The following is a 10,483-nucleotide window of genomic DNA, read 5'->3' as shown; positions in this document are numbered from 1 at the left end:
TAGCAGTAATCTGAAACCAAGACAACAGTGCATAAGTGTTCGCAATATAGAATCCTTGGCTTCATATCAAGAAGCATAAATAATAGGAGTCCTCAGGTTGTTCTTCAACTCTATACATCCTTGGTTAGGCCTCATTTAGATTATGCTGCACAGTTTTGGTCACCTTATTACAGAATGGATATAAATTCTCTGGAAAATGTACAAAGGAGGATGACAAAGTTGATCCCATGTATCAGAAACCTTCCCTATGAGGATAGACTAAGGGCCCTGAATCTGCACTCTCTAGAAAGACGTAGAATTAGGGGGGATATGATTGAGGTGTATAAATGGAAGACAGGAATAAATAAAGGGGATGTAAATAGTGTGCTGAAAATATCTAGCCTAGACAGGACTCGCAGCAATGGTTTTAAGTTGGAAAAATTCAGATTCAGGAAGGATATAGGAAAGTACTGGTTTGGTAATAGAGTTGTGGATGAGTGGAACAAACTCCCAAGTACCGTTATAGAGGCCAGAACGTTGTGTAGCTTTAAAAATAGGTTGGATAAATACATGAGTGGATGTGGGTGGGTGTGAGTTAGACCTGATAGCTTGTGCTACCAGGTCGGTTGCCGTGTTCCTCCCTTAAGTCAATGTGACCTGACCTGACTAGGTTGGGTGCATTGGCTTAAGCCGGTAGGAGACTTGGACCTGCCTCGCATGGGCCAGTAGGCCTTCTGCAGTGTTCCTTCGTTCTTATGTTCTTATGTTCTTATGTTCAATTAACTTGTGGGAAACAAAACAAGCAGCATCCATTTTATCTATTGCCTGGAGACCTGGAGAGAGTTCCGGGGATGAATGCCCCCGTGGCCCGGTCTGTGACCAGGCCTCCTGGTGGATCAGAGCCTGATCAACCAGGCTGTTACTGCTGGCTGCATGCAGTCCAACGTACGAGCTACAGCCCGGCTGGTCAGCCATTGCAGTGTTTAAAATAATTTTTTATTTTTTTAACACAGCTTCTATTTCCCACTAAGACAGCGTGTCCTAAAAAAGAAGAAACGTAAAGCTTTTCTTCTTTTTACTCTTAATGATTGATACAGGTGAATGGGATACTAGCCTCTTGCTTCCAGCATTTTTTTTTAGCCACCTCATATGACACACATGGCTTATGGAGGAAGGAATCTTCACTTCCCCAATGAGATTAAAAATCAACATACATGTATTTACTTTTTTTAATTTATAAGGAAGCCAATAGAAAACTGCATATTACACACAATAATTGTCCTCAACAAAGATAAAAAGATACACACAAACATCTCGTGCATCTTGTATTCAGCATTTTATTCAACCACTACTACTACTACTACTACTATTACTTCCACTACCAGCATTACCACTAATGCTCCTACTTTTTCTTCTTCTCTGTCCCCTCACCTATATATACTGGCTCTCTCACTCTTTTGTGTTAGCGTGACTTTGTAAATGGTCCAGGTCTGATCGAAATGTTGTCATAAGCTTCTCTCTCTCTCCTGTGTAGTTATTTGTGTATTGTTCCTGTCACAGTATTATGCCTTTTTGTTCTTTATTCAGTTGGGTTTTATTTGTGTTAGTCTCTAACTTCCCTGTTCCTCCTCTTATATACAGTACCTGCCATTCTGCAACTTAAGATAAGATAAGATAAGATAAGATTTCGTTCGGATTTTTAACCCCGGAGGGTTAGCCACCCAGGATAACCCAAGAAAGTCAGTGCGTCATCGAGGACTGTCTAACTTATTTCCATTGGGGTCCTTAATCTTGTCCCCCAGGATGCGACCCACACCAATCGACTAACACCCAGGTACCTATTTGCTGCTAGGTGAACAGGACAATAGGTGTAAGGAAACGTGTCGGAATTTCCACCCGCCGGGAATCGAACCCGGGCCCTCCGTGTGTGAAGCGGGAGCTTTAGCCACCAATATGATTCTATATAGATAACTGTACTCAATTTCATGAGGTCAGAGACTACATACTTTGTTCATGATTCATTAGTATTCACATGTTTTTTGTTTTTGTTCTTCCAATGTACTGGCCGTCTCCCACCAAGGCAGGGTGACTCAAAAAAATAAGAGAGAGTTTGGGGAATTCCATAATTTAATTACATTTAGGGGACTTTTTATCTCCCCAAGGTAATTTCAGATTGTCTGTTTGCAATTTCTTGTTTTGCCAAAAAAAAGTGTATCAAGAAATTCAGTTGTTTCTGCTAATACAGTATTTTTCATAATTATATGTATGATGCTGTATAGTAATATTTTTTAATCAGTTTGTATAATTTATGTATTAAATATTCATATAAATGACAGTTTAATGACATGTATAAAAGAGCTGTCAGAATAAACAACATATCTTCGTGTATTAAAACGGATAGAGAGAAATTGAGTCCAGTAAAAATAAATTTGTTTTTTTTAATTTCTTGTAATGATGGTCATGAGAAACAAAAAATAATTTGGAAGTAAAGAAAAAATGCTTAATTTTCAGGTGTTAACTGGTATTAAATGTTGAACTATAATCACAAGAATTTTTCCCTTAAATTCTTGTTTCAATATTACATTGCTTTGAACAATGTGAGGGTTAAATGTATGCCATGAATATTTACCATTGTAAAATTTACATGGCTTGTAGTTGCTATTGGGCATCTTATATGTACTGAGATTTTTTTTTTTTTTTTTTCAACAAGTCGGCCGTCTCCCACCGAGGCAGGGTGACCCAAAAAAGAAAGAAAATCCCCAAAAAGAAAATACTTTCATCATCATTCAACGCTTTCACCACACTCACACATTATCACTGTTTTTGCTGAGGTGCTCAGAATACAACAGTTTAGAAGCATATACATATAAAGATACACAACATATCCCTCCAAACTGCCAATATCCCAAAATTTGCTGAAATACCCTAGCACAGTGATACCCCAGGTACACCTGTATTAGCATTCACCAGAACACATCATTAGTAGGCTATTGTTTGGGGCTTATGCATACAGGTGCTCCACAGCTTACAGTGGTTAGACTTATGTTATTTTGAGTTTACGATGGTGCAAAATCAATTACTTTGGAGATGAAACTTAAGATAATTAGCCAGCATGAAGGCAGCAAGTCTGTAACTTGTATTCATGTACGTATTTGTTTTTTTATTACCAGTAGTTAGTTAGTTACAGTAATTATTTGTTTATTTACTTCTTCAGCAACAGTAGTTATTTACTTATTTATTTAGTATATTCACATTTGACATACGATATTTTTCATTTGCAATGAGTTTGTAGGAATGCAACCCCATCATAAGTCGAGGAGCACCTGTATAGCAATCACTTGTCACATCGAGGCTCTGGACTGGCTACCTTTCTTCTGCGTGGATTGGCACCATATGACAGTGTGGGATGGTAGACCTTTTAAGTCAAAGTTTATGTATTGTTATGTATGGTGTGCATGCATGTGTAATCCATAATTATATGAGGTTACTCATATAGAGTTGATTTGCATTGTATTCTAGGCCCTTAGAATGCAAAATACTTTTATTTAAGAATTTTTTATATAAATATTTGTAAGCAGTGATTTTATTGAAGATGTATAGGTTTATTTAATAGCTGTTTGTACAGCATTACATAATTTGTACCTGAGTTAATTTTTTATAGATTGCTCTAGTTTAATATTTGATAGTTCAACAGACTAATCATATCAGTGCCATAAATGGGTAAAATGTCTTCATTCTTACATTTGTAAAAACACTTGCTCTCAGAGGTTTTATTTTTACATATTTTATTTACTTAAATATCCCCCCCCCCCCACAAAAGAGAAAGAGAGCCTAAATATTTATATTTTGTGCAGCTACAATGATCCTAAGACATTTTACCTCCTATAGAAACTGAATTTAGTAATTTTTAACATAATAGTGTGCACATGTTACAAACTACAATTGTAGTTAAATAGTCGTCTCCTGTATATGAGTGTTACCAACCTCTGTGTAATCATATCTTCACTACTCACACAGTGTTACTCTCTTATGTTAAATACTATCAGATATTTTGTCTGGAAATCTTTTAGTCATGAAGATATCAGTTCCTTTAATTTATTGTAGGCAGTATTCAGAAATCTCATTGCACGTTTCTGGTACAGTAATTCACTTGGTTAATTAGAACAGAAGTAACTTGAAATACAAGATGGTATTCAAACAATTATTGAAGCAGGAAGGATAAATGTTCTTGAAATGAATAATAGACTTTATTTTTATAGAGAAAGAGAGAGAAAGGCTTAAAATATAATTCATTCTTCATTTACTGCTATACTTGATGAAATTAAAAAAAATAATTATTTACCCTTTCCATGGGTTAGTTAAGTAAAAACTGTCTTTGCTCTCTTTTTAGAATTGAAGGGTTTAAAATTAAACTTGCATATTTATTGTACTTCTCACCTCATTATTTTATTATTGATTATTATGTGATTATGAAATATTAAATAAATAATAAACTGAAATAGTAATTAGCTGATTTCATTTGATTTTATTATTAAGAAGGAAACATCCATTGACACCTGTTATTTGTTTTATTAGTACAGTATCATAATTGCATAAGTGCTCTTATAGGAGGAATTCTAAACCAAAATATTAATGTTGGTAATTTTTTTAACATGTCAGCCATCTCCCACAGAGGCAGGGTGATAATATTTAATAATAATAATTATTTAATTCTAGGTAGTAGGTTGGTAGACATCAACCGCCCAGGGAGGTACTACCGTCCTGCCAAGTGAGTGTAAAACTGAAGCCTGTAATTGTTTTACACGATGGTAAGATTGCTGGTGTCTTTTTTTATCTGTCTCATACACATGCAAGATTTCAGGTATGTCTTGCTACTTCTACTTACACTTAGGTCACACTACACATACATGTACAAGCATATATATACACACCCCTTTGGGTTTTCTTCTATTTTCTTTCTAGTTCTTGTTCTTGTTTATTTCCTCTTACCTCCATGGGGAAGTGGAACAGAATTCTTCCTCCGTAAGCCATGCGTGTTGTAAGAGGCGACTAAAATGCCGGGAGCAAGGAGCTAGTAACCTCTTCTCCTGTATATATTACTAAATGTAAAAGGAGAAACTTTCGTTTTTCCTTTTGGGCCACCCCGCCTCGGTGGGATACGGCCGGTGTGTTGAAAGAAAGAAGAAGAATAATTATTTAATTCTAGGTAGTAGGTTGGTGGGAGCAAGGGGCTAGTAACCTCTTCTCCTGTATATATTACTAAATGTAAAAGGAGAAACTTTCGTTTTTCCCTTTGGGCCACCCTGCCTTGGTGGGATACGGCCGATGTGTTGAAAGAAAGAAGTAGGTTGGTAGACAGCAACCACCCAGGAGGTACTACCGTCCTGCCAAGTGAGTGTAAAACGAAAGTCTGTAATTGTTTTACATGATGGTAGGATTGCTGGTGTCTTTTTTTTTGTCTCATGAACATGCAAGATTTCAGGTACATCTTGCTACTTCTACTTACACTTAGGTCACACTACACATACATGTACAAGCATATATATACACACCCCTCTGGGTTTTCTGCTATTTTCTTTCTAGTTCTTGTTCTTGTTTATTTCCTCTTACCTCCATGGGGAAGTGGAACAGAATTCTTCCTCCGTAAGCCATGCGTGTTGTAAGAGGCGACTAAATTACTAAATTTGAAAAGAGAAACTTTTGTTTTTCTTTTTGGGCCACCCTGCCTCGGTGGGATATGGCCGGTTTGTTGAAAGAAAGAGATTGGTAATATTTAATAATAATCATCCTTCCTAATTAGGGATAATAGACAGGGTCAACCTCATTCATGTAGTGATTGGATGAGACCAGAGAGTCTAGAATTAAGTGGCATTTCTAAAATGCTGGTCAGTTTTTTATTGTCTGTTGTCTAAACTGCAAAAACTTTATTCCAGATTGTGTTATTGCACTGTAAAATTGTAAGAAATGGCAGCCACAGTTACTTTAGTGAACTGTGAGACTTCCAAGTATAAAATCATGAAATAGATTTTCCATAAGTCAAGAAACATAAGAGTAAGAAGCCAGGCTGTGAAAAAGGCATGTCTTTTTTGCTTAACAGCCAGAGGTGACAGTACTAGTTAGATTCCATCATGCATTCCATCCCCTATTTCAATATCAGTCATCTTAAAATTATATAGGTTACTTATACATACTGTACTTTTCTTTTGAAAATAATAGCAAAGGAAAGTATAATTACATTAACATGCACTGTATATACACACATACAGTATTAATGCACATTACCAAAAATATCATGGCAATATTAACTAATGTAGAGTACTCCTCTTATAGAAAATTGGGCAGTACAATAGTATACTGTTATAACAGGTTTTGTAATGCATTCAGTGATGGTAATTTTTTTCTTATTTTTAATAGAAAAGGCTAGTAGTCCTAGTCAAGTAGAATTAAGCTGTTAGGTAAACATACACAGCTGCAGCTAATGTGACATTTTATTGTGGCAACATTTCGCTCTCCAGGCACTTTAAGCCGTTATCATTATAGATTAACAAAGCTTCTGAAGAGCGAAACTTTGCCACAATAAAATGTGACATTAGTTGCCTCTGTGTCCATTTACCTAACATATTGTCAGTAATTCTATCATTATTGCTAGAAATAAGCTGTTGAAGTCATTAAAATAGCAAATAGAACTTCTCGGAGCATATCACAACGAGTAGTTTCCACAATTGTAAAGTACACTGTACGTACTTTCGTAACAGGAATGAATTCTTTACCAGTCATTTACCTACTAAATCATTAAAGTTAAAACTCCTAAATATCATTGTATTATAAGAGAAATGTGTATAATTTTTTATAAAATATTTTTACCATATAGAGCACATTGTTGTGAAGCATATAATGAAGTAGTGAAGTACTCTTGTAAGCATGTTGTATAACACATGCTGTAAAGCACCTGCTGTAAAACACCTGCTGTAAAGCACCTGCTGTAAAACACCTGTTGTCATTCCCTTCATGCATAGCCACTAGGATTATCTTAGATGTTGCAGAATTTCTATATAAATATTGCAATGTTTATCTGCACTATTCTCATACTTTTTTATGTGCTGCACAAGTACAATGTTAAAAAGTAGAATCTTGGTGATGTGGTTGTTGCCCAGTGGTAAGCATTTTTATTAATGGAAAATGGATTTAATATACATGTATTTATCACAACATAATTAAGTGTTATTTAAAGGTGTATTCCATTTCTAATGTACTTCCCTATTATCACTAATGAAAAATTAGCTTGAAAACTGAGATTAAATCCTGTTCTTAGTACAGGATTTCCTCATTTTATGTGAGTTTGCTTTACGTGAATTCCCTATTATGCAACGTCCTGTGTCAATCAGAAATTCCCAGTGTGTGATGTACATTTGCCATATTCAATTGGTTTTGCTCACAAATGACACTGAAGATTCTTATTTTGTGGAATTAAGTGTTGATGGTCTGTTCAAGTGTAGTACAGCTGTCGTGGGCCTGGAACTTATCTTCTACATAAAGCTGGTGGCGTTTATACAAGAAATTCAAATGTAACTACATCATTAATGTTTCACATTGTTTTTCTTGCCCTAGTGTGTGTATATAGTGATGTATTTTTCCAAACACTAATGCAGCTCATGGTAAGCCTGCTTCAAATTGACTATATTAATCATTTTTGGGAATAGGCAAAGTTTCTAACATTTCTAGGGAATTAAAGTTAGATTGGAATATTACTTTATATGAAGGGTTTTAGGCATTCATGTGTGTGCTTATAGCTATCAAAATATAATGAATATAAGTCTTAAAATGTGCACTTGGTGTTTAATATTTTTTTATGTTCACTAATAAAGGGTATATCTTGCTCAATTTGTGATTATTTTCAATTCATGTATAACTTGCTTGACTCCCTCCGAATGTCATAAACTTGTATATCCTAAATTTCTCAGAGAAGCATTTTCAACGTTGCTGTGATATTTTCATATCATTCCTTTAAACATATTGTATATACAAAGTATATTAGTTTAAAAACTGTAGAATTATTTGCATGAAAGCTAGAATTTATTTCCAAACCAAATAAATATGTATATTATGGATTTGCATTTACAGTGGAACCTCGACACTCGAACTTAATTGGTTCCAGAAGGCTGTTCGAATCCATTTTCTTTTTGGTTCGCTGTTATCACTATTCCTTTTAGGCCCCATGGTGACTTATTTATACAAATAATATAAAAAAACACCAAAAATGCGAAGAAACACGAAATAGTTTACAGTGAAGTTCTGGCAGGTCGTGTTTGTTTGGTTGAGTGCCGAGCAAACGGTTGATTACTGAGTAATTTGTTTACCGAACAAAGCGTTTGAACACCGAATGGTTCAAGTACGGAGCTGTTTGAGTACCAAGGTTCCACTGTACTATTCTTATATGTCTGAATAAATCACATTCATACATTATTCATATACATAGTCAGGTATACATATTTGTAGTGCCATCATAAAATATTTATCCATGTTGGCACTGGTGCTTCTTTTGTTTTATTATGCATATACAAATATTGGTACTTCACTGTGTTTATTAGTTATGATTATAATAATAATAATTCAGTGTGTTTAATACATGCTCTCTGTTGTTGATGTTTATAAATGCAGTACAGCATTAGGAAGAACCTTCCATGTTCATGGCATGAATTTTTATTTTATTTAATGCATCATATTGATATTGTACAAAATTCATTCTCATTCCATGGTATATATTTAAACCCTTTGCTGTCACAAAACAGATTAATGTTATTAATTACATCAGAAATAAATTTTGTTATTTCTTCAGTATTTTGTTTTTAATGTCCTGTAGTATTTCTTGCTGTATATGTACAGTGGACCCCCGGTTTATGATATTATTTCATTCCAGAAGTATGTTTAGGTGCTAGTACTGACCGAATTTGTTCCCATAAGGAATATTGTGAATTAGATTAGTCCATTTCAGACCCCCAAACATACACATACAAATGCACTTACATAAATACACTTACATAATTGGTCGCATTGGGAGCTGATCGTAAACCGGGGGTCCACTGTATTTGCATACAGGAGGGACCCACATTTTCGTTGGCCTCATATTGAACCATTTTTCATTACCTGGAGTTTACCTGGAGAGAGTTTCGGGGGTCAACGCCCCCGCGGCCCGGTCTGTGACCAGGCCTCCTGGTGGATCAGCGCCTGATCAACCAGGCTGTTGCTGCTGGCTGCACGCAAACCAACGTACGAGCCACAGCCCGGCTGATCAGGAACTGCCTTTAGGTGCTTGTCCAGTGCCAGCTTGAAGACTGCCAGGGGTCTGTTGGTAATCCCCCTTATGTGTGCTGGGAGGCAGTTGAACAGTCTCGGTCCCCTGACACTTATTGTATGGTCTCTTAACGTGCTAGTGACACCCCTGCTTTTCATTGGGGGGATGGTGCATCGTCTGCCAAGTCTTTTGCTTTCGTAGTGAGTGATTTTCGTGTGCAAGTTCGGTACTAGTCCCTCTAGGATTTTCCAGGTGTATATAATCATGTATCTCTCCCTCCTGCGTTCCAGGGAATACAGGTTTAGAAACCTCAAGCGCTCCCAGTAATTGAGGTGTTTTATCTCCGTTATGCGCGCCGTGAAAGTTCTCTGTACATTTTCTAGGTCGGCAATTTCACCTGCCTTGAAAGGTGCTGTTAGAGTGCAGCAATATTCCAGCCTAGATAGAACAAGTGACCTGAAGAGTGTCATCATGGGCTTGGCCTCCCTAGTTTTGAAGGTTCTCATTATCCATCCTGTCATTTTTCTAGCAGATGCGATTGATACAATGTTATGGTCCTTGAAGGTGAGATCCTCCGACATAATCACTCCCAGGTCTTTGACGTTGGTGTTTCGCTCTATTTTGTGGCCAGAGTTTGTTTTGTACTCTGATGAAGATTTAATTTCCTCATGTTTACCATATCTGAGTAATTGAAATTTCTCATCGTTGAACTTCATATTGTTTTCTGCAGCCCACTGAAAGATTTGGTTGATGTCCGCCTGGAGCCTTGCAGTGTCTGCAATGGAAGACACTGTCATGCAGATTCGGGTGTCATCTGCAAAGGAAGACACGGTGCTGTGGCTGACATCCTTGTCTATGTCGGATATGAGGATGAGGAACAAGATGGGAGCTAGTACTGTGCCTTGTGGAACAGAGCTTTTCACCGTAGCTGCCTCGGACTTTACTCTGTTGACGACTACTCTCTGTGTTCTGTTAGTGAGGAAATTATAGATCCATCGACCAACTTTTCCTGTTATTCCTTTAGCGCGCATTTTGTGCGCTATTACGCCATGGTCACACTTGTCGAAGGCTTTTGCAAAGTCTGTATATATTACATCTGCATTCTTTTTGTCTTCTAGTGCATTTAGGACCTTGTCGTAGTGATCCAGTAGTTGAGACAGACAGGAGCGACCTGTTCTAAACCCATGTTGCCCTGGGTTGTGTAACTGATGG

At 36.6% G+C, this 10,483-nt stretch overlaps 1 long non-coding RNA gene across 1 annotated transcript; it reads left to right on the top strand.

Moving 5' to 3' along the window:
- Positions 1–154: 154 nt before the first annotated feature.
- Positions 155–8,814, top strand: LOC138855243 (uncharacterized). The gene is made up of 2 exons (XR_011394434.1): positions 155–5,192; positions 5,327–8,814. It is a non-coding gene; the product is annotated as an uncharacterized lncRNA (long non-coding RNA).
- Positions 8,815–10,483: the final 1,669 nt, after the last annotated feature.

This window comes from Cherax quadricarinatus, chromosome 86 (genome assembly GCF_038502225.1).
Source record: "Cherax quadricarinatus isolate ZL_2023a chromosome 86, ASM3850222v1, whole genome shotgun sequence".
Classification (NCBI taxonomy): Eukaryota; Metazoa; Arthropoda; class Malacostraca; order Decapoda; family Parastacidae; genus Cherax; species Cherax quadricarinatus.
This window is presented reverse-complemented; position numbering and strand designations above follow the sequence as displayed.